This window comes from Condylura cristata, unplaced genomic scaffold, assembly GCF_000260355.1.
Source record: "Condylura cristata isolate star-nosed mole 26May11 unplaced genomic scaffold, ConCri1.0 scaffold00024, whole genome shotgun sequence".
NCBI classification, from domain to species: Eukaryota; Metazoa; Chordata; class Mammalia; order Eulipotyphla; family Talpidae; genus Condylura; species Condylura cristata.
In genome coordinates, this window is record NW_004567125.1 from 16046698 (window position 1) to 16073069 (window position 26372).

The window sequence follows — 26372 nt, forward strand, 5'->3', positions numbered from 1 at the left end:
TCTGACTTGTGCATGATAAAGAGAGAAAGGACAGTGTTACGAACCCACAAAGTACCAAGTGTTCTTTTGGGTTAATCCTTTATATTAATTCATTTAAACATGAAAAATATTCCAGGATTACATGCATAATGATTTGGGGTTTTGGTCAAGCCTGATTAAAAAATATGCTTAAGCAAAGAGTTTCTGCTTCATATTTCTCACCATGACAATCAAACTTTCTGTTAAAATGTGTAGGAAATGTGGCACCATAAAAGATTTGTTTCTTGGAGAAAATGTAGTTGTAGTGTAGTAGTAGTGCTTCAAGATCATCAAGAATGTGGTGACCCATTACTAATTTGAAATTATTATTATTAATAATAATGATAGTATTACTACTGTTATTATCACTTTTATTCAGTACTTATTTTGACCAGGCATAAAGGCATTATTTCATTTATCTCCTTCAGCAACTCTTTGCAATAGGTATGATTCTTACTCCTATGTTGTTATATAACTTCTAATGGAAGATCTTAAAATTCAACCTAGACAGTCTTGGTATATCAACATAGAGTGAGATTCAGTGACTAGTCAACATTCTAGAAAATGTCTGCACACTGGTAACAAAAGCTTAGGAAATTCTTTTAACAGTGAAATATCAAGTAGCTTAATTATGTCTGCTTGACTTTTATGAAGGATAAGCATATTTAGAAACAAGTAGCCCAGAGTAGTTTGGTGTTTTTGCTTTGTTATTATAATCAAGAAAAAATTGAATTCATGTCCATTTCTTTTCTTTTCTCAATTTAAAATATGCATTTTAAAATACTGAATAATACACTTAAAGTTTGATAATATGTTAACTCATCTAATACAAATATATGGAAATGCTAGATAAGATACAGTTAACTTCTTTTGAAGTCATAGCTTAGAACGGACAACCCACAGGTGTCAGAATCAGAGGGGAGGCTAAAACCCAGTGGAAAGAAGAAAAATTGTAGAATGTGTACATATAGAATGTGTCTCTAATTAGATTAAAGTCATCATTTCTATTGGTGTTATAGAGACAGCTGATGATGAATTGTGACCATATAACTCAGAGAGTTACAAATTCATTCAGGATCTTTAAGGGCTATATCTTTACTTAAAGGATGAACTGAAAAGTAATCTACGATTGATACACAGACATATCAAAAGGATTGTATGTTACACGCTGGATCTTTAAAGAATAATCTTTCTTGATAATTTGTAAATGTGACATTTTCTTTGGGAGGTATCTGAAATTTGAAATTTCATGGCCTGCTTAATCTAGAAAAATCTAAAAGTAGAAAATAATATTTAATAAATTTGGACCACAGTGGGTGATATTCCTGGGTCACTTGATAGATGTAAGCATAAAGAACTTCACAGGTATAAAAGATCTCATAGAAAACCAACCAACAAACAAAAACTACCCCACTTAAAGGTAAAACCCTATTAAGTACAAAACATTCGAAGAAGTAATCTTTGTTGAGCAGAAGTTAGCAAATGTAGCAAACAGCTTGGAATTTTGAGAACTTGAGAAAATTGGATAATAATATGAATAATGAAATGATTATTTTAAAGCATACAAAAATAAATGAAACACATTTAAAAATGTATGGTTCACTTCAAGAAACTTGTAAAGTTATTGAAATTGCAAACTGTGAACAGTTTAAAAAGTAGGTAAGGAGTATGAAAAAAATAGAAAATATAAGAAATGATATTCTCAAAATGCAATACAAATTGATAATTAATTAATGAAACAAAAGTGGTATGTGTGAAAAAGAAGTCAAGACGTATTACAGAATGAATAGCCAAGCTTTTATTTGATTGCAGTTCTAGAAGTTAAAGAATAAGATAATGGAGGGAAAATGCAAAAGAGACAGTACTTTCTAGACTATTAATTTCCTAAAATTAATGAACAAAATAAAAACTCGTATCTAATCTTTATGAAAATTCCCAGTAGATAAATAAAATTTAAGCAAACTTCTACATATTATATAGTAAATTTTCAGAACACTAAAAACAAGGTACCAAATCTTTAAAATAATGAGGTAGAAAAGGCAGATTACCTACAAAGGAATAACCAATGAAATGAGAAAAAACTTCAAAAGCAACAATAGAGGACAAGAACATGCAATGATAATTTTTAAGAGCCAGTGGAAAATAACTGCCTACCCAAAATTCGGTTCTAATTACTCATTGAAGAGTAAAGGCAAAATAAATAGCTTCAATCAAAAACAGAGTATTCATCACTCAATAACTTTCATTAAAAAATGTCTAAATTTAGGGCCCTCACTGGTGGCTCAACGGGTTAAAGCACTGCACTAAGAAGCTAAAGTCACTTCCACATGAGTTCGATCCTCACCTGCCCCAGAGGTGATCCACATGGCCTGGCAGACCTCTCCTGACCCGCCCACGGTTGCCCTCGGCAGTATACTTCATCCATCTGCCTGTGTGTGTGGTGAATCCTCTCACCGTCCCTGCACTTCTGGCCTGTACCCCAGTTCTGTATACATAAATAAATAAATCTTAAAAAAAAAAGTCTAAATTTCATGGAAACAGCCCAAATGCCCAAAAGTGGATGACTGGATTAAAGAGATGCGGTACATATACACAATAGAATATTACTCAGCAACCAAAAAAAATAACATGCATTTTGCAGCAACATGGATGGAACTGGAAAAGATTATACTTAGTGAAATAAGCCAGAAAGAAAAGGAAAAATACTGGATAGTTTCATTGATAGCAGGAGTATAACGGACCAGGCCAGAAAATAATAATAATAATAATGAACAGCTATATACCGAAGAGGTTTTATGAGGCTGGAGTGGGGAATGGGATCCAAAACAGTGGGTGGGAGGGAAATGCACTGGACTATGGTGATGGCACATGGGTAATTTTTTGATGGGAAGCCCAAGGGGAAGACAACTGAGATGGAAAAAATGCACAAAATAATGTAAAAATAAACTATTATTCATTTAAAAAATTTTTGATGTTATAAATTAAATAAAATGGACCATTAAAAAAAGGCTAAGCCCTCTATGGTGGTGCAGCAGATTTAAGCACAGCATTGCAAGTGAGCCACAGCTTCCATCCAGGCCCTGGAAGTGACCCACATGCTCCTACATGCTTTTCCTGCCTTGCTGACTGCTCCCCTCAGCAGTGTACTTTGTGGATCTGCTGTTCTGCTCCCTACTCTGTCTCTGCGCCTCTGGCCTGTACCACAATTCTGTATGAATAAATAAATAAATCTTAAAAAAAAGTCTAATAACGATGCCAAGTAAACAAATAGCTAAAATGGTTCAGATTTGACCCAAGTCTTTAAGAAAGTTGAATGAACTAGGAGTGATCTTACAAGTCAGTGGGGTAGGAGGAGAATTTATCTATTCCATTAATGGAATAAAATTGGTCACATACATATAAAAATATAGTCTTACCTGCCATGTACAAATATATGAAAAAATTTAAGAACTTTCAGATGAAAGTGATTTAGAAGAGATAAAAAATATAAACTAAGACATCAAAAGGCAAAGATCATAAGGTAAAATACTTGATAAATTTGATTACATTAAAATTAAAAGATAAAGATTCAGATGGAGAGAACATATTTATAACACATGTGGTTAAACTTTCTTTTTTAGTATATATTAGGTTATGATATAATAGCTCAAAAATTCCAGTGGCTTAAAATAACAAAGGTTTATCGTACAATATATCCTGGTTTTGTAGCATGTCTGGTGTGAGCCTGCAAGGGTGCTACTCACTGTAATTACACAGAGAGCCAGACAGATGGAACAGCTACATCCTGACCATTGCCAAGACTCATGCCACCCACAGAGAAAGAGAAAGTTCTGGTTCACAATGGCCTACTAAATGCTCTAACCTACAAATATCCAACCATTTCTATTTATAATTTACTTCAAAACAACAGAGATCCTGAAAAGATAAGGAAATTCAGTCTTCCCCATGTCCAGGAAGAAATAAGTAAGCAGCCTATAGTCACAATGACAAAGGATTAGTCTATCAAATACATAAATACCAGTAAAGACTACAAGAAAAAACATTAAGAGTAAACATTAAGAGAAGGGTATGAAAAAATCATTCACAAGAGGAAGAAATCCAAATGACGAACATCTAAAAAAACACTGAACCTGAATTATAATTAGGGAAATCCCAAATACAAAGAACTATACAATATAATACACACCAAAGTGATAAAAATTCATGTCTGATAATATTAACACCAACTGATGGTGAAGATGTGGAGAAACAGGAACACTGCAACAAAGCTGCACAAAGCCGTTGGACTTCACTTGGGTACAACTGTTTGGTGGAGTAACTGCAACATTTAATTTGAACATGTCCATACTCTACACGTATACTTCTTGAGATTTATCCTAAAATTTTCATACATGTATGGAAGGAGACAAGTAAAAAGAAGGTTGTTTTAATCTAGTTTATAGCATCTGCAAAGTGAAAACTGTTTTCTGCATCAGAAAAATGTCAGCTAGGAACATCAATATGATTTTGAATTTTAAAACTTAAGTCACAATAGAAAGAATTATACATTTACATTGAATAGTTTGTTCATGAAAACCTTCAATCATAGGCAAATACTAGGACATCTCTGTTAGTCATAGAGGAACATACATGTTTACATGTGGGGTTATCTGTTACATGTATGTATCATGGACATATAGGACTAGTAGAGGACTACATATAGGACTACATCAATGGTAAACTAATGGTTACCTTTGAAAGAAAACTGGGGAAAGATGAGGGGATTTCAGTATTATCTGAATGGCTTTCATTATTAAAATAAAACTCTGAAATAAATATGGTAAAAATTAACATGATTTTAGTAGTGAAGTTAGGTGAATACAGTATTTTCTGAACCTTCATGTATTTAAGTTTCTCATAATTAGAAACTAAAAAAGAAGAAATACTAAATGCACTCCTAATGAAGATGTACCTGTGAAGTAATACTTTATACTTCTAATCCAAATATTTAGTAATCAATTTAAGTAAAATGGGCCACAAATCAATACATAGTGCATTAAACCAGACTTCTTAAAATGAACCATCTTCAGGTTAGATGAAATTGATGGAATTAGCAAAAAGATTCAGAACCAAATTAAGATACAGAAATAGAAATTTTCCTTGTTTATAAAATAAATTTATTATCATTTCATTCATGTTCAGTGACCTATAAAAGTAATAAAAGAAGAGGTAGGGTAGGGTAGAGAGTAAAAGGGAGAGGGAAAAAGAAGAAAAAACAAGAAAGTCATCTGTAACATAAAGTCTTATTTACTCTCATGACATTTGCCTACAAAACTTTCTTTTTGTGATTAACCCCCAATTCTTAGGGGTGTATGGTGGTCATTGTTTGAGCACCAAAGACCCTCCAGATGGACATTAGGCTAGTGTGAGATGTAAATTTTTTGATTCTCACTGAAAACATGCAAAATTCCACAAACTTTATGTTCAACCAATGTACTGAGGGAGTTATTAAAGCATACAAAAATGTGGTACTTATAAATAACAACAACAATAATAATGGAAAAAATAAGTAATTGATATTAATTTAGAAAACTTGGATTTTATTTTCCCATTCAGTTTTTATCAGCATACAAATCATAGAACATAACTTGCTTCAAGCTAGGAAGGAAACTAAATTTACCATTCAGTTTTTGAAAATATGCTGTAATAGGCAAAGTCATTACCAATCTGCACAAGTAAAGCTATATCCACACATAACTTTTCTGAAAGGAGGTTGAGTGTAAATTCTTCTTTTTTAAAGTTATTTTTCCTTTCCAAAAATCTGGGGATAAAAATAAAGGAACTATTTCCTAGACCTAAGATTTGAAGGTTCACTTTTGCCATGGTCCATGATGTTTGACCTAATGCCTTTAACCTTAAATTTATCATTAAAATACTAGTTCATTCTGATCCTTGCCTTATTTTTGAATTAGTAGCAATAAAGTGATTTTCAATGATGATAATAATACTTATATTTGCACATGGGCTAATTAAAAAAATGAATGTTTTCCTAGTGAAAAGTATTTTTATTTTCACTTTTAGTGAATTATTTCCTAAGGATAAATTAAAATTCTGGGATGAAGGCAAACACTATTTAACGGACTAGTTCATAATTTTTCTAACATTGTTTTGTCACATATGGCTGTAGCTCATTTTTTTTTCACAACTATATGATGTTATATTTTATGAATATACTATATTCCCTTGTAAGAGGACACTTGGATTGTTTCCAGTTTTTTGCTACCATGAACATTACTTTATGAACTAATATCTTTTAGCACACATAGAATGAGATGAATTTTATGAAGTTTCTCTTGGAAGCAGTATGCTTCCTGTTTATATGGTTTCCAATATACAACTTTATGAGACAACACCAAATAGTTTCCCTAAGTAGTTGTACCAAATTATTCCTTACCTGAAATATGTAAGAATTCTCTGTGATTACTTTTTCATAACCCCAAAATAAAGCTAAATAATTGTTTTTGGCATATCTCAAGTCACATTTTTAAAAGCTAGATCATGATAAACAACATTTAGGTCAAAAGGTATACCTGGGGGCCTTCCTGGTGAAGTAGGGGTTAAATTCTCAGCACTATCAAGCTATTGCCAGACACTGGGGCATGAGTTTGATCCCAGACCAGAGAGGTGACCCACATGGAGCAGCAGACCTCTCCTGTCCTCCCTGCTGCTCCCCTCAGCAGTGTATTTCAGTTGATTTGCCTGTTCTGCTCCCCACTTTGTCTCTGGTGAATCCTCTCACTCCCTGTACCTCTGGCCTATACCCAACTCTTGTATACATAAATAAAAATAAATCTTTAAAAAATAAAAAAGGCTTTTAAAGCCAAAATGCTTTATCTATATGAGATGCAGGGAGATGAAGTTAGGGGAATTTATAATATGATATTGGTAATAACCAAGATAAATAGTGGGCTCCTGAATGTCCATATCATTAAAAAACATATCATTAAAAAAATAAAATTGAACAAAAATGAAAAAAAACACTGTATTCAAAGGAAGAATGAAAAACTTAAGTGAATAGCAACTAATATGGAAGGTACAGTTCCTTCCTATCTTTTTAGTTTCAATCACCTTGGCACATCCTTGCCAATATCATAGCCAAAAGAGGTTGTGGTCCAACATCAGAGTTTCAACCCCAGGTATTCAGACATTCAGGCCTGAAACCAGCATGAGCCTGAAGAATAGAGGACTCACCTATAAAGCCAGTAGGGACTGGGGCAGAGTGGGGTAGAATCCTGTTTCTACATCCCACTGCTCAGGCCAGGCACTTGATCCCTCGCCTGTACAGTGGAAAAAGAACTCCATACCTGTTAAGATTCCAGTTTTGATTAAATGACATAATTCAGAGAATTCAATAGTATTTTTAGCATGTACATGGTACTCAATGAATAGTGGTTATTTATTCCCTCTGGGAAGAAAGCAGAGAAACTTGAAGAGTCAGATAAAAAAAGACAAAGGAGAAAAACAATGACTTTGAAGAGGGAAACAAATTACATAGTGAAAATGGGTGTCCAGGATACTTGCTTCCTGGGAGTTTGCTGACTCAAAATTGAACAATACACCTGAGAGAGATGTGACATGAATGGTTTAAACTTTGTCTGGTTTCTGACCTATTTCAAATATAAAGCATGCAATATAAGTGAGGAAAATTTAGGGATGTAAGGAATGAACGATATGAGACAGTGAGCCAAGGGAAATATGAAGCCAGAGAAGACAAATAAAAAAGTTGTAGAGGAAAATGAAGAACAACAAAAGAATAAAAACAAAGTTAAATATCTTAGTAGTCATACAGACTAGCAGATACAGGACCACCAACTGTTTTTATTAATAAAAAAAAAAAGCAGATCTTAGTCCCATTAGTTTTGACATTCCAATGGGGTGGAGGAGAAGTGCTAGGTTTCTAAATAGGTTGAATCTTGAATTATGACAAATGCCTAATTTAAAGTTGATATAGTTGCCAATGGCCTTTCCCGTGAGAATCAGCTGCCAACTCAGCTCTAAAACAAATAAAAATACTTGGATGAATCCATTCAGCAACAGAAAAACATCTCTTCTGGCAAACTAAATAAACTCTGTTAAGGACAAAGCCACTTAAAGGGTGAAGGCTTATATGACAATGACTGGAGTGGGGTCTTCATGATCAGAAGCACAGAGGCAATTCAAGGTAAAATTCTTGATTGAGTACCTGGTTCAAGCATTGGACATTGGACTAAATGGGCTTTTGCATGCCTTGGACACTCTTCCATATCAAATGTTTTATTCCCAGGATGAAACAAGAGAGAGGATACTTCTTCTAATTAATGTAATGATACTTATTCTAATTAATGTAATTAATTAGAATAAGTATCCTCTAATGCTAATTTGTTAGCACCCCTCCTGGGAAGAGTTTATAGGATAAGACATCTGTGCATCTATGCATTAAAAAAAAAAAAGCAATATTAACTCATTCCATTTGATCAGTGAGGTTCTTCATGGGCATGCAAATGCCACATTTAATTGGGAAAGACTTCAAGCCTTTGCACAGCAAATACAGACATTGGATTGTTCTAATAAACCATATATCACTTTTCTCCTCTCATTAATACACTTTCTTTGTGCCTAATTGTTGGCAGGCCAGAAATGCTTGAATCTTGTGGCATCAGAAGGAAGCAGCATTGGAAGCGAGCATGTTTATGCTCGCTGGGAGGGATTTCTGGACAGGGAAACATGGATTCCTGGCTTCAAAGGATTCACTCCCCTGACTACTTTGGGCAAGAGTGTGGTTTGTATTGGGGATGCCCCAGGGCAGTCTTTTATGACAGAAATTGAGAGAAGCTGCCTTAGATTTCAGCTCATTTACCAGACTTCTTATGTGCCATTCATTCATTCTTTCATTCAGTAGGTATTGATGAAATCATCCTGACGTAAAGCCAGAGAAAATGTGGGTAATAATAGGTAGGCATTACACAAGTAGATGAAAAGTCATTGACCCTGACCTTGTGCAGTTTTGTGCTATTGAGGCTAATAGCACAGATATTAATTAGACTCAGAACATTGTGGGTCAAGTCATCACATCGTCCATTTTGAATATGAACTTGAGCCATTGTTAATTTCTCTGAGTTCCAGATACAGATAATATATGTACCTCATAGGGCTATTATGAATATTAAATAAGATCATGTTTTTCGCTACTACAATATTGCCTAGCACATTTCATGGCACAAAGATACTCTTGTTAGTATCTTTATAACCTAATGTTAACACATGCCCCTTTCTAGGTCACTAAATTAAAATTAAGAAACACTGCAGAGAACATTCTCTTATATAATAAAGATCTCTGGAAACCCTTCTTGCAAGTGGAGTAGAGCCCAAACCTCCTTTGCCAAAAGGTCTCGATCTTTGAATGCCGAGAGTGACTTGTATTTATTAAAATCTATTTTGTTCCCACTGGATTTTCAGTGCTTGATGAATATGAACTAATCCCAAGAAAAACTGGTGCCTAATGTCTCTGAGAGTAGCTTTTTTTTTTCCACACAGCCCATCCTGCCAAATCAAAGACCTTTCCAGACTGGCTGAGATGAACATTGCAGAACCTCAGAGTTGAAAAAAGTTTCAAGGCTCTCTCAGTCCTTTGTTGCATGAATCAAACCACACAGTTAAGTGAGTCACTTGGGTCAGCTGATAGCAGTTCCTCTCAAGGTCAGGTAGCCAGACCTTCATAGAATCAGCCAAGTGAATTGAAGGACCATTTGTGAACTGTCAGTTAACAAAGTGAAAAATCAATGGCTCCATTTGGGGGCTCCCTGCTGTGAGGTAGCTGAGGATCTCTGAAGTGGCTTTGGGATGGTATGAAAAGTGTCAACAACCTCAGCATTTTTACCGTCTGCAGTATTAACATGTGTGATTTGTACTTGCTCTTTGGAAATGCACTTCTGTGCAGAAGTTCATGTGGGGTGGTTGCATAAACCGGTTCCCAAAAGGGGGGTAACCAAAAGGCAAGGAAAGAGTCTTATAAACCAGCCCCAAAGTTGAGATGTAGAAAGAGAATGTAAGTGCCTTGTCAAATCATCACTATCACCATCGCCATAACCATAGCAATCATAACTGGCTACACCAAAAAATAAAGGGTTAAGTGGTGTTGTTCATTGTCACATGATGCTGGGAAAGGGCTGAACAGGAACTTTAGGGATGGGAGGAGGCACATCTTGCTTGCACATGTGGCCTCTACCACAAACACTTCAAAGTGCCTCCTTAGACCGACATAACATTCTGACGCCGACTGTAAATGCCCTTGACACGCAGAGTGGAAAATATCAAACACTCCACCAGTCCCCAAAATGCAGTGTCTCTGCTCTGGGAAAGGCCTTAATGAGCCTGCAGTAGAGGGGGAGAATGGGGGCTAGGTCTCAGAGCCAGGGAGATGGGAGGGGGTGAAACGGGTGGTTCTGATTTAAGGCTTGTACTGATACATGCCGGCGTGTGCAACTGGGCTCAGACTGCTGTGAATCTCAGCGCCCCAGGACCTTGTGGGATGGCCCCAAACATCAATTCCAGGCCTTGCTGAGTCAAGACCCTACTGAGACTATTTCCCCTTGCACATTCCAGCGTGTATGACTCTTAAAGGGAAGAATTTCCCAGCTCCAAAACTGTGATTTTTTTTTTTCCTGCAAGGAATCTTTGTGCCTGGGTTTCTCCCACACAGTTCTCCTCAATTCTTATTGAGGCTACCTTTAATCATTGTCTTCCCTTTGGGAAATCTTCAAGATGGAAAAGCTGGCAAGTGTAAGATTTCTCTCATCCTCTCAAGGAGCACCTGCATTTCTTTGAACAAAGGGTCTTTCCATTGGGATCTGTTGGTATCTGCTGCCAGTAAATCCTCTACAAGATAACTCCATCATAGAATAGCTCAATGTGAAGGAAAAGCATACATCTCTCCTTCTTATCTTCCCTCTGGTCTATCCTTAGGTCTTTGGGCTAGATTGGTTCATCCATTCATTCATTAACTATTTTTAAAACACCAGTATACACAAATCATGTTTCCTATTCTTTGAAATATCACTATTAGTGGAAAGGAACATCCACAAATAATTACAAAAGTGTGCATACAGTGCTAGGAGAGGCCTTTACAAAGTGCTCAGCCACACAGGGAGAAAGCAACTGTGTCAGTGAAGCACTGGGAATCCTTCCCTAAGAAGACTAGTTAAGCTAGAACCTGACCAATGGGTGAGATTTCACCAAATACAAGAAACAATGAGCACAAAGGCATGGGAGAGAGTGTGAGTTATGGTGCACTGGGGTTCAGCGTGGTTCAGGAATTAGGGACAATGGTGGCAAATGAGGCTGGAAAGGCACAGCATTAAAAACTCATATGGCAGGCTAATGACTTCATGACAATACTTGATGAATTTCAGGCAGAATGTTGGCCTAATCATAGTGTCTTCTAAAAGGAAAGACCCAGGAGTGAAAGATGAGCTACAAAGATGGCTGCAGCCCTTCCTGTGTGTGGCATCTCTTCAGTTTTGAGAACATCACTGGCTCATCAGAAAAGATTGTTCGTTTCTATTTCTTCCCAGATCTGCTCATCTCTCTTGGTACTGCCTCTCCCAGCTCATAAGAGGCTTAACTTTGAAATCATCAGTGCTTCAAGGCATTTTTCTCCTTCCCTTTGCTCCCTAATTAGTCTCTCCAGACTGTGTGTTCTAGGAGAGAGAACTTCGGGAAGTCATCAAAACCACTGGTCCATTATAGAGCTGTACCCAGAGGAAATATGGAGAATAGAGCCTGGCCCCCAGGAGAGAACAAACACATTCTCACATAAACATGGAGCAAATGTGAAATTTTAGCCAGAAAAATACTCACTTAAAATACATCATGTTACTAAGCTTATATCAAACAGCCCCAAAGGGACCTGTCAGGAGTTTTCTTGCAAATTACATTTACATGGTTTTAGATGGTGTTTGGGTGGTTAAAATTCTTCTAGTATAATAACATGGGAACATAAGAAAAGTGAATAATAAAAGAGGTAACTGAATCTCACATGTTAGGTACTAAAGTTTTTACAGGTATAACCTTCAGGGAGCAGGAAGGGTTCTGGAAAGATAGAGGCAATGGTCAGTGACTCTTGCTAAGCTTTAATTGTTACCTGGAGAAGAGACACTGGAATGAGTCAGTTGGTTTGCCTTATGAAAACACATATGCATTTTCAAATAATTATGGGAATTGCTGTGAAAACAATTATATCTTGCTGCTCCTCTCAAAAATTATAAATGGAAAGATTATGGATGGTCAGCACCATTGCTTTACTTGGAAAATTGACTCCAAATAAAAGCCTTTCATTAAGATTCAGTTATTTCTTGTTGGAAACTCGTACAGGGTGGCCTGGATATACATATTAAATGTACACTCTGGTCATTGTCTAGCTCACCCTCTCTGCCATTTATAGAAAACTCTACCAGTTCTAGGATACCATATGTTGTTCTGTGACTTTCATATGCATCATGTTATGTTATTTAATCCAAGAACAATGCTTTGGGATAAGAACCATATTACATGGGAGGAAACTGAAGGCTCAGCAGGATTAAGTTAATTTGGAGTTTCCCAAGGAAAGGAACTGAGAATCCAGCCCAGATCTGACTTACTATGTCACTGATATTTCTAGAGACACTAAAAGCTGTTACCTCAGTGTGGAGCAGGGAAAGGAAACTGGACTAGGCTTGACATAATCAAAGGGGAGTGAGGGGCTGAACCAGAGAGATACTGAACACTCTTCTCCTTTCCCTCTCTTTGGCATGGTGTAGGTGCTAGAGAAAGTATGGCACTGTTATCACTGAGTTCTGGAAAGGTCTCAGCCTCGACTTGAGGTGGATTTTGCAGAGTCAAACAAAATCACCAACTCAGCAAGTTCTAGGTCTGAATACAATTATGGTGGGTCTAAAAATAAATGAACTGCAAGTGAAACAGAGTTTTCTAATGTGTACTTCATTCCTGAATCTCCCCTGCATTTCCAAAATCCCATGCTTTTAGCTTGTGTTTTAGTGAGGAACATTATCAGTTTATTCCTCATAGAAGTTGTTTCTGTTGAAACTTCTCTGTGTTAGTCACACAGATGAGCATGCCTACAGGACACCTTTCTCATCTCTGACATTTGGTGGTCCCAGTGGACACACCAAGCTTTGAGAGCCCAGCTTGGTCTTGTCCCCTGGGCTGATGAGGCAGTCTTCTTGTCTCTTTCACTCTCTACCAGTTCTTGGTTACTAATGAGAGCAGAGGAAAAATGAAAGTATAAGCTCAGTTTTGGACTGTGTCTTCATGTGACAAGCAGTTGGGAAAGGTACTGAGCAAATGTGGTTCTTTTAGGACTTTTACTACGAGGTTTCAAAGCTGGTAAGAAATAATGCCAAGATTTCAAGAAGAGGATGTGGTAACAAATGATTTTGTTCCCCATGTTGTGCCAACAGAGATACTGGATCCAGCAGGTCTCTTGCACTGGCAAAGCATTGGTACCACACTGGGGTTTAAAGGATATGGTTAGTTGGTGTCCAAAGGTTCCTCATTTCCCCTTGTAAACACAATCCCTTGTCCCCATGCCTTTTGTCATAAACTCACTCACCTATGTTGGAAATCCAGAATCTTTTCCCTACCTCATCTTTCAGTAATTACTGCTATTTTCTCATTAATTATCTCTTCTTCCTTTCTTCTTTTCACAAACATGGTCAACTTTCTAAATTCTCTTTATTAATCATGTTTCCCCTCTACTCATCCTCCAGACTGCTTGCCAGAGTTTTGCTTATAATTGAAGAAAAAAAGTCTCATTCAGATATGCTGCTTCCTTCCTCTATATGTACCTACCCCACCACCCAACATTTATCGTTCTTGTACCTTATTAACTGGGTCACTTTCTTAGTTGAGAGAGTTTCATCATGCTTCTCCCATCCCCCATCCCAAATACATGTACACCTTGGAGAACAGCAAGAAAAATATCCTCCTATATATGCTTGCATATTTTGGCAACATAACTTTACAAACAGATTTTCAATGTCTGGATTCTGAACTCTCTGTTGAAGCAATCTATGTCAATAGTCACCAATATTGAATTGACCAACACTAAGAATACTTTATGAAAAATAACAATCATTTATTCTGACACTTTTTGCCATCAGATTCTCTTGAGAGCAAGGATCTTTGCATGTTTGATCTCATGCCTTCTCAGTTTCTAAAACAGAGTCTGGCATATTTTAGGCACTTAAGTATTTGTTGAAAAATTTTTGAAAAAAAGGGACAATTTTATCACTACAATGAAACATTTGGATATATCCATTTAATGTTTCCCTCGTGTGATTTTTTTTATGTATTTTATAATAACCAAAGTGTATTTTTTTTCCCTGAAACTCAGCCTAACAAAATGTATCAAAAGAAATCTAAGAGAAGTCAATATTTGTGGCAGGGACTTAAAGCTGACTACATGCTATCTATTTTCTACTTTACTAAGAGAAATCCTTTATTATAGAAATGGAAATGTGCCTTCTAACCTCCACATTTTTCAGCCTCCTTTGGGACACACAACATTCTATGTAACTATGTTTTTATGACTGGGGAGGTTCAAGTGAGGCACTTCCAGGAAATTTCCTTCGAAGAAGGAGAGAAAACTGATGAAATCACTGTGATTCCCTCCCCTCTGTTCTAAAACCTACAATGAACACTGGACCTTCTGTTGTTGTCTGGGACTCATTTAATCAGAAAGGGTTTCTTACAAGAAAGATTATAGAATTTCTATTGGGATGAAATAACTAAGCTTAGGAGTACTAGAACAATGCATTTAGGAGAAATAATATTTTGGGGCTCACTCCTTTGCCATTGCATTACTCTTCAGCACTTGGCATGGTCCAATAAAATAAAACTCATCTCAACGAATCTTTAGGCTCCACCACCATGCTTTCCAGAAAAGTCCATCTTTCTCTACTTGCCCACAATTTCCACTTGCTCGCTTTCACCTCTTTCAGTGGTATGTATTTGCTTGGCAGAACTCATATCACCTTAGAAACCATAACTACAAGAGGTCTGGAAAATATCCTTCCATTTTCAATTTGTCCAGCTTCTGAAGAACAGGAAGATACATGAGTAGGGACCTAGAGTGGGTGTTGAGAGAACCAGTATGAAGTATTTGCTACTCTGTCAACTGAGCTTTACCTGAGGCTCTCTATCACAGCTGTCATTGTTCAAAATTAGCTGGAATATTCAGCAGTGGCAAAACAGACAAACAAATGAACAAAACCCCAAAAACCTGGGGTTTGTTTCATGCACCTGGCACTACAGGAGAAATATTTATAGAGCTCAAGCAAGAGAGGTTAGAGAACAACCATTAGTATTTAGAGAACCTCAAAAAAGAATAGCAAATTATCAACTTGATAGCTTTATTCCTAATTGGCTTCCTGCTGCCTTTCCTGCACCCTTCATTCCTACACAATGATCAAAGTGACCCCATTAAAAAAGGAGAGCACATCAAAGTGTTCTGCTCAAAATTCCCCAGTGTCATCACTTCTAGCTCAGCCACCATTGCCCTCTTGGTGGCTCCATTTCGTCCCTTTCTTTCCCTAAAATTCCAGGCACTCTCCAACTCAGCACTGGCTCCACTGCTCTCTTTCTGGAATACTCTTCCCCTAAGTGGTGGCAACTTCTCAGTAACATGTTCACTGGATACCATGCTCCAAATTCCATGCCCCTCCCCATCAAATTCATCTTTCTTCCTCTTTATTTTCCTCCTTAGACCTTGTTTTCAGTGAACCATATTTGTAACAAATGCATCTTATTTATTCATTGCTGCTCCCCAGCCCCTAAAATGTATGCTCAGCGAAGTCAGAGGTCTAGTTCCTTTTTCATCCCTGTCTTTCCATGGGCCAGCATAATACTTGGCTTTGCAGCAGCTTCTAAATATTTGTTGAATGAATCAACAAATGAATGAGCTGATTAAATCAAATGGCTATTAGGCTGATGGAAAAAAAAATAGTTTTTCCCATAAAAAGAGAGAATGTAAATGAGTTTTCTACACGGACAGTAAATGAGATACTCTAAAACCTCTTACTTTGTTTGTCTCATTGTATAAAGACAAGACTGATGGGTGCAGGGAAGCCAGTTAGGAATAAATCTAGTTGTCAGCCACCCTCTGTGGAGAAGCCCCGGGGCTAACAGAGCTGTGCCTAGGCAGAAACCCAGCCCTGTCCCTGCCCTTGCTTCTGTTCACATGAATTTGGGGATGTTCTTTCAAATTACTGGGTCAATGATTTTACTGGAGGAGAAATTGATGCTTTTGTGGGCTCTGACTTTCCTCTGTAGTGGGTTGGCACAGATGAAATAATTTGTTGATAAGAGATTTAAAGTCTGTGGGTGTAACTCCAAGGACTCAGGAGCTACATTTTTAGCCTATGAGTTTCCTCTAGAAAAGCTTATTGCAGCAGAAATTCCACTACTCCGCCCCATGGAGCAAGGCCATGTCCACTGGGCCGTGGCCTTTGCAAGCTCATGTTAACACTCCAAGCACATGGGGATGTCTGTGGCCTGCCTCTTTAGGACACTGTGTTCCCTCTGCTGCGGCAATCTTGTGGTTCAATCTTTATTTCTACTCTAAATATACAAGCTTTCTCTGTACATTTCACGTGAGTATCTTGAAGGAATCCAGGGACATTTTTCTTTAACCTGCCTGAAATTTGTTTTGGCAGAAGTTCTGAAGGTTGAAGTCTTGAGAGATTTGGGTTTTGTTCAATTATAGACATAATTTCAGTGAGGTTAAATAGCCCAGGCAAGAATTAGAGTGCCCGCCCATCAGTTCTGCCCTTGAAAATTTACCCATCCTGCAAGCCTGACTCTGGGGCAGGCTCATCCATGGAACTTTTTTCTAGGTCATCAGCACTAACAGCGTACTTCAAACCAACTCCTCCATCCCCTCCCCCACACATACATATCTTGTATGCATAAATAAATTTAAAAATGTGTCTTTAAGGCCCTCCCTGGTGGTGCAGCGGGTTAAAGCACAGCACTGAGAATCTGAAGCCACTTCCGCATGAGTTCGATTGCCGCCTGCCCCGGAGGTGACCACATGGCGCGGCAGACCTCTCCTGACCTGCCCACTGCTTCCCTCAGCAGTGTACTTCATAGATCTGCCTGTTCTGCTCCCCACTCTGTCTCTGGTGAAGCCTCTCACCGCCCCTGAGCCTCTGGCCTGTACCCCAGTTTTGTATGCACAAATAAATAAATAAATTAAAAAAAAATGTGTCTTTAAAAAATAAATAAGTAAAAGGGCACTCTCCCTGGCCTGAGGCTGTGTGGTGGAAAATATGTAAAAAGAAGCTAGACAGATAAGAATTCGAATTCTAGATATTATTAGTGGGTAACCTTGACTAAATTCCCTAACTTCCATGGGTCTAAGATTTCTCAATAATAAATGATGAGAGTGAAAATATTCACTAGCAGTTAATAAGTGTTCACTACCAAGCACTATCTTAGATAATTTGCATTATCTATTTTATGGGTTATTCTTTAAAAAAAAAAAAAAGATTTATTTATTTATTCATACAGAAATGGGGTAGAGGCCAGAGGTGCAGGGACAGTAAGAGGATCTACCAGAGACAGAGTGGGGAGCGGAACAGGCAGATTGGCAAAGTACGCTGCTGAGAGGAGCAGCGGGTGAGACAGCAAAGGTCTGTTAAACCATGTGGATCACTTCCGGGGCCAGGGATCAACTTGCACTGAAGTGACTGTGGCCAGCTTTCAGTGCTGTGTTCTAACCCATTGCTCCACCAGGGAAGGCCAATATTCTTTTTTCTTTAAGCTTTATTTATTTATGCATAAGGGGCACAGGCCAGAGGTACAGAGGTGAGAGGATTCACCAGAGACAGAGTGGAGAGCAGAACAGGCAGAACCATTGAAATACACAGCTGAGAGGAGCAGTGGGTGGGTCAGGAGAGGTCTGTTGTGTCATGTGGGTCAGCTCCCAGACCTGGGATCAAACTCATCCTGCAGTGACTGGGGATAGCTTCATAGACCTGTGCTTTTAACCTGTTGCTCCAGGGAGGGCTCTGTAGGGATTATTCTTAAGGACTCTGTGAGACAAGGCTTTTTACTATCTCTCCTTTATATATGATGAAATTGAAGATAACCTGCAAGGGTAATTTATATCTCACTGAGTTGTAAAAATGGATTATGACATTTAACCACACATAAGCTCCTTCTCCATTGTATTTGTTAAACTAGCTTGGGTGTGTCATGTTCACTTTTTACCATGTACTGCCTCATACTGTGATTTATATAGAAGGGGTGAGATAGTGATACCATAATTTCAAGGTTTCAGGCCTAGTCTCCCTGCCAGGAATGGCTCCTAGGCTGGAGTGGCAGCACTGAGCCCCAACCACTAGACTACCTTGGGTTGATAGCTCAAAACACAGCAGGAACTTCACTGATGCTCAGGCAAGCAAGCTAAAGGAGGCAGATTTGTTTAGAGACAGAAAAAGCTTCTTAAGGAGAAAAGGAGCAGAAATAAAGTGGGACTCCAGATCCAAGGAACCAGGCCAGAGAGAGGCAAGGAACCCTTGGTGGAGTCTTGCCTCAGGGAATATATTTACTTTCTTTCCCTAATAATTCTAAGTCCCATCAATTTCTGTGATTGGTTAGTTCTTGGTAGTCTCACTCACTCTGCCTAATGTCTCAGTACCCAGAACTAGTCTTGTGTTCCACTCCTTATCTTAAAGTTAAATTTTCTTTATGGTCCTTGTTGTAGAATGTCTTGGGGTGTTTTATTAACTCCTTAAAATTTGTTGTCCTTATCTCTGGAGCCTTCCTTATTCCTCCAAGGCTTTTCCTATCCTATCTTGATCCTAGAACCTATCTGCTTGCCTTATGACTCAATAGTACAGGACAGGAAATAAGGGCTGGTCTGTGGTATAGCAAGGCCTAGACTCCTGCCCTTAGACATGACAATCTTGATGAACCTTGAAACTGTAAAATGGGAGTAATTGTATCATTGTAAGGAGTCACTGAAGTGATAACTAAAATGTAGTATAATGCCTGACCTAAGTATTATTATTTTATTATTAATATGAAAATGTATTTTGATATCTAGCTTCAAGTTTTCTGAGGAACAAAATAGGCCTTTTGTATGTTTGTACCTCTGTTTTTCACCTCAACCTATGCCTTGTAAGTAACATAATTGCTTCTCAAAGTACATCCGAATGGCTACCAACATCAGCATAACCCTGCAGATTTGCTAATAGGCAGGTCCCTAGGTTTCTCCCCAAACCAAATGGGTCATGATCCCAGTGGCCTGGGATTTGGGTTAAACATTTCCCTCTGGCAAGTCCCACGGACACTGACTTTTGAGGACAACCTATTATGGACATCAAATATATGAATGAAATAAGCAGGTGGACAGAAGATCCAAGCAATTTGTTTAAGTATAATGCACTTAAAAATTATTTATTCATGCATACAGAACTGGGGTACAGGTCAGAGGTGCAGAGGCAGTGAGAGGATTCACCAGAGACAGAGTGAGGAGCAGAAAGGGCAGATCAATGAAGCACATTGTTGAGGAGAGCAGCGTGCGGGTCAGGAGAGGCCTGCCGTGCCATGTGCCATGTGGATCACCTCTGGGGCAGGGATCTAACTCATGCTGAAGTGGCTTTAGCTTCTTAGTGCTGTGCTTTAACCTGTTGTGTCACCATGGTGGGCCCAAATAATGCACTTTTAAAAAAGAATTAGAAAGAAAGGTACCAGTAGTGCTAACAGTTTAAGACCAGGTTTAAGACCCAGGTCTTGCTCTTCAGCATAAAACTTGAATTGCTCATTTGGCTTATCTTTTCACCAAATGCTTTTTCAGTCCATTTCCTTGGATATGTGGGGTTGTATTTTACTTAGGCACAGATTCATAGACTGAAAATTTCTTGAGACTAGAGTCGCCAATTGATTCATCAGCAATATAAACTTATGTAAACTCTGGCTGTATATGTTGAAGTATCATTTCAAAGCTCTATTGAGATGAGTTACACTGATAGACTCTGTAAGAAAACAAATAGCTCAAAACTTCCATAGTGCTTTAAAAATTGTCTGATTGAGATGTAAATCTTTTTGGTTTCATTATTTTAGCAAAGGACAAAAAATATTGAGTCACATGAATCACATACATAGATGTTTTCGATTGATTTTGACACCAACTAGTTCTTTAAGGCTATTTCTTAAAGCACCACATGATAAAAGATTATTTATCTAGAAAGATTTGTCACAGCAACATTTTAGTGGAACTTCTTTTAAAAGTAAAAGGGAGAGAAGGCTTAGTATGATGTGGTTAGGAGACTAATAAATTACATTCACCTGGCAGAGTTCTTGCTTTCGGTCTGAGGAATGTAAAAGAATACTTTTCTAGTGAATGAATTTTTAAATAAATCCACAGAGAGAAAGACCCGTTCTGAATCATGAAAAGAAAGGTTACAGTTTCAAACCCCTGACTCCAGCATGGCCCAGCATGTCCGGTAGAGTCGTTCCCTGGGTAATTTCCATACCAAATGTACAACCTTTTACAAGCCAAAACAAAAGCTGTCAAACCCAACAAGGCTCAAGCTAGTTTAATTTCCCTAACAGGAAAGGAAGATAATAACCTACAATTGAACAAGTTTTTCATTAAAAGTTTCTAAGTTTTAATTCTTAGGTGAACTGGGTAGTAAAAAAGCTGCCTACTGAAATAGGATCTTTTAGGAAGCAGTCATCCAAGTCTGCTAAAAGGCTCAGAGTCTACAGTTCTATAAAGTCTTCTCTCTAGCATATTTCTTATCCCTTCAGTCTCAATGTTTTCATCTGTAAAACTAGAAATGGAATATGCCTTTTTCAAAGGGGGGCTGTGAAGGTTAAATGTTATTATAAAGTTTGTGAAACTTAGCTCAGTTACTGAACACTGTAAAACCTTAATAAATGCTAGCTATTATTCTGACAGAAGCTTCAATATGAAGACAAAAATTTCTACCTTTATTGGAAATGAATAACGACGGGTACTCGTGACCTTAATTTTAGAATAATAATAAGATAATACGTTGTATAACTGGCAGGGGAACTAAAGCAGAAGAGGAAAGGGAAGAATGTGGAAGTAAAGCCAATTATCTGAGCAGCAGGGGGTGTTTGATGTACCCTAGCTGGCTACATCTTGAAGGAGATGGTACTTTCTAGACATGCCTCATGTCATCAAGAAGCTTCTATGCCAACAATAAATTATCGAGGCAATAGCACCAAATGTAGCACCAGATTTATCTGAGTTCTAGTTTTAGGATAAATGGCCATCTGCTAACTCCTTTCTTCTAAGGAGTAGAGAACACTAGGTATGAATTTTTCTATTTTCACAGATCACATTGTAATAGCAAGGGTGTGAGGTATATTAATCTTTTAAAAATATTTTTTATTGAGTGAATATTGGTTTACATCCATGTTTGCGTTATTGGAGTGTAGGATACCCCCTTCAGGTGCTGTTGCTGCAGTGTACCCACCACAAAGAACCCACAGTTTACCACAGAAGAGCCTTGTTCTCCCTCCCTGTTAGTTCTCATCCCTTCCTTTTTCCCTCTCCCCCACCGCCCTCCGATGCCCCCACTCAGCAGTCAACTTCCAGTGGTTTGTTTTTGGTTCTGCTTTATCTGACCTTTTGTTTCACATTTCTGTATTCTATGTATAAGTGACTCTATCCAGCATTTGTCTTTTTCCTTCTGTCTAGTTTTGCTTAGGAGAAAATTTTAATTTCTATTTTCCTTAAGGTAAAGGAAGCCCAAGAAGGAAAAACTGCCTTCATAATGTCACACAAGTGAAACAACCTGTGTCTGAACATGCCGTATCCAGTTCACATCAGAGTGACTCCGCGACTCTGCGAGATTCACAAGGCCTTTGGGTGCAAAAGGAAACTCTGTTTTCCTTTGGTTTCATTTCCACAGTAATAATTCATCAATTTCAAACAATCCCATGGTTTTTCTCATCACTGGCTCTCTGGACATGGTTTAGGATGCTCTTCTTTTCAACTTGAACGTAAATGTGATGCAAGTGTGAGCCCCATGCTGGGAAAGGTTAGAAAGTAGTGCAGTCAAGTTGGTCCTGAGGGACTACACCCTGGGTTTCCATTCCCAGCAGGTGAACCAAGCTGGGACCAAATCTAAGATCTGAAGGAGAAGCTCCTGCAGAACCGGAAGGGATCTCAGCATCTAAATAGGATGCAGCAGAGAAACATGAAGCTTAGACAGGTGGCCATCCTGAATGGGGTCCCAGGCCATGGGGAAAGTTTTATATCTGGGGAATGAGTGTGAGGCCTAGATTAAGACTAGTCAGCGTGGCTCCTAGAAGCTTAGTGGCCATTGAGACTTGCCCATTATTTTAAAAGAACCAACCAAACAAAAAATAGAATCCATAAAGAAATGATGGTCCTAAAACAGTCATACAGGAAATGAAAGAAAAATAAGCTTTTTGGTCTAGTTTTAGTCCCCAGGTTTCCTTTTCTCAAAAAATAACACATTTCATTTTCTAGGAAAACTTACCTGGGGAAAACAATCAGAAATGCAGCAAATATTTCTGTTAGACAATGCTCATAATTGTGTAAAATAATGGAAGTAATTTTAATATTCAAAAATGAGGACATTTTAAATGGTTTAACACATATTGCTTCAATGAAATATCAGATGCCTTTAAATGACAAGTTTCTGAAGAATGTTTTATGACACACAATGTTCACAATATTGTATTTTAGTGGAAAAGTAAGATATAAAATGCATATACAATATGGCTTTCATTATGTAAAAAAACATTAAGGGCATTAAAAACTGGAAGTAAATACCCCATAAAGGAAACAATGGTATGCCCTATATCTGTACCATGAGCTTGTGGGAGATTTTTATATTTTCTTTTGCCTAAATTCTCTTTTGTCATAAAAAGAAAACAACAAAAACAAGACAGCAATACGTATCTTTTCAATAATCTGCAGAAATATTATTTGCAAAAAGATGATATGACAAAACCCACATAGCAACATGGCCAATGTGCCTGGAAACCAATTTTCTACACAACTATTTGTGCATATTAAAGTTGGAGATAAGCAATTCCAAATTAACCTTCTGCAGCACTACCCCTGTGGCTACCTTGATTTAAATTTACAGGAATTCACAAGACCAAGCCATTCAGCTGGCCTCAGGAATGCACATGTCGGAGCCATTTCCCTTTGGCCATGTGGGGAACATCACTCTCATATATCCAGAGTTGTAAGCGGTCCAAGTGCTGTCATTTTCTGTGGGTAGAAGGGAGGGAAGGAGCTACGTGATGGCATGCATAGGATCACATATCATTTCTTGTGCCATTACATCTTACCAGCTTTCTTAAAGCACAAACCCTCCAACGCACTGTTTATTTTTCCTCTCAAGAATTTGTCCAAAATTTGATATGTGTAGAAGATGTCTATTTAGCCTTCCTCCCTGCAGCATTTTCTACAGTCATTCAAATATGTGGTAGGTATAAAAACCTATTTGCCTTACAACTTTTTTTATTCTGAGGGTTGGATTCTCTCTAGTTATTGTTTATTTGACTTTGCAATAGTCTCCTCTTGGGAAATAAGAATTTCTTATTGTACACACTGTAGGTAGGAAAGATTCAGTACATTTTTTGAAATCTCCTTATTACAATCAGATATATACACACGTGCATATAACTTGACCTACTTATATTGACTTCTGAAAACTTGCCAGCTCTTTAACTACAAATACACCTCTTCTAGGAACTTATACTAAGTAAATAATCAAAAGTTATTTATGATTATAGATTTTATCAGATTATTTACAATTTAGACAAACTGGGAACTGCCTACACATTTAAAACTAGGAGATTAGACAAATGATATATTCACAAATATATATCATAGAATGATGTATTCACAAACTGATATATTCATTATACAATTGTTAAAAATAAGAAAGATATTAGATAATCCAACTGTATTTTTGATATATTGGTAAGTACAAAAACCAGGGAGTTGAACACTTTTATCTCAATTTTGTAAAAAAATAAAAAAGATAAAGCACAGAAAAACCCTATCAATAACATGACTACAGTGTCACCAATGATTCTTATATCTTCTCATACTTTCTATATATTCTAAATGTTATACACTGAACATATACTATTTTTATAAGACAAAAGCTATTTTAATATTCCTACCCTTTTAAATATTGTTGATCTCATGTAAATTTGATTTAAATATCAACATTGAATACTACATGTCATTATCACCTTTTGAATAATACTCTAAAGCTCTGGGGGATAAAAAGAAAAGATAAGAGAACAGTATTTTTAATATTTGTTGAAAACTTGTGTTGTATCAAACATTTTGCTAAATTTATTTAGTTTTCAAATGAACAAATTGAGACAGATGAGCAACAGTCTCTCTGTTAACCTCCCTTTGTTCTGTTGTCTCCTTATAATAGGATCTAAGTCAACCAGAACATTTCCCTCCACATCTTTTTTAAAGTGATTGAAACCATCCTGCATCCTTCAAAGTAATGCTGATCAACCAATTGCTGAGGTTTGGATGGAAAGTGTTCTATGATGGTGGGATATGCTGATGAGATCTCAGGCAAGACCACAGAAACTTTCAGGAAGAAACCAGGAATCAGCGTCTCTACCTTTCATCTAACATCACCTCTGCAAGTGGTCAGCAATACTTCTACAGAGAACCAGAAGCTCTCTTGGGGACTTGTTTTCCTTTTGTATTGAATCATTATATCAAATTATTTGATAAAATGCACCAAGTTACAAAACAGACATAACAGGTTAAGTACCAGGAAACCTATAAAATGAGAGATTTAAGTGTTAATTACATGATTTCCCTAAAATCAATACATTTTATCTTTTTTAACAGGCATAATGGTTAAATTTCATTTTTAAAAAATTATTTGTTACTTTTCTAAGTGATTAATAAAGAAAAAAGGACTTTGTTTTTTGTAAACCCATTCTACCATCAATTAAAAAATACCCTGATTCTTCCCAGCAAATGAGGTAAAAACTAAAGTTTCATGTAGAAGCCTTTCTTCCAGTGACCACAGAAGTGGAGTTTATCATTTAGGGAATGAGTATCTCATGTTTGGGATTTTATTTATTAGGTATGAGTCATTAGTTTATGGAGAATGACTTCCAAGACAATGTGGTTGAATAATATCTTAATGCCAGTTGGACAGGAGTAAAAGACTTTCACAATTATAGAACACCAAAAGTGACACAAGTTTAATTTGGCAAAGCTCTTTGACTTTAATAACATCTAGAACCCGAAGACCTGGGGAAAGTTTGGAGCTTCACTTAAGTGAACATAGAGGCCATCATTATATTTAACACCTGGGTTTGATATCTAAAAGTCACAAGGAAAAACACAATTACAGACCACAATAGGACAAGATAGATTCCCTCTTTATTACTCTTCACCCAACACTTTCCTCATTGCCAAGAAGAGTATTATAAATCACTCCCTGATCATTCTTCATATGTTTCCCAGATTGTAGTTCATTTTCCTGAGCCTCAACTTATTGCACTTTGCTGGACTGTAAGACCAGAGTGTGATATTGAAACCAGGCCCATCTCCTTCAGAGCTCTACTCTTAATATTACTCAATTTCTGTGGTTGTGCTGGGCGCCAAAACTATGGATGGATCCTTCAATCCCCATCAAATGTGCCTTGGCTATTTAAGCAAGATGATATGTTTTGTTACCTCGGAGTATCTCCTGTACAATTTAGGGGAACCCTGGAGAAGTCCCTATACCTTACCTAGGTCTCTCTACTTAACAATCCACAAATATAACATATGCAATAGCTCTGTGACAGGAAGATCCTGAATCTGAGTGGGACCAGAAAACTAGCTCTGAAACCAGAAAACTCATCCTGAAGATTGAAGGGCGCATTCACCCACAATGCAAACACTACAGGGAAATGAATGTGCTTGAGAAAATGCTGACCATCAGATTTTCTCTACTAACAATAAAGTTTATAGATGATCTTTCCTCTAAGTTTAACTTAAAGGATAGGCAGTAGGAATAGTTTCAAGCACAAAATACTTGAAGAGAGGAATGTGAGGAAAAGAGGTAACATTTTAAAAAGGCTCTTGAGCTTTAAATGGAGGCAGAAAGGGAGGCAAGATCAAAGAGATCCTTTCATGGCCCTCCCTGGTGGCGCAGCAGGTTAAAGCACAGCACTGAGAATCTGAAGCCACTTCCGCATGAGTTCGATCCCCGCCTGCCGCCTGCCCCGGAGGAGACCACGTGGCGAGCCAGACCTCTCCTGACCCGCCCGCTGCTCCCCTC

The 26372-nt window shown here is 37.6% G+C and overlaps 1 pseudogene; it reads left to right on the plus strand.

Moving 5' to 3' along the window:
* Positions 1-11500: 11500 nt before the first annotated feature.
* LOC101637236 overlaps positions 11501-26372 on the plus strand; it is a 22889-nt pseudogene continuing 8017 nt past the window's right edge.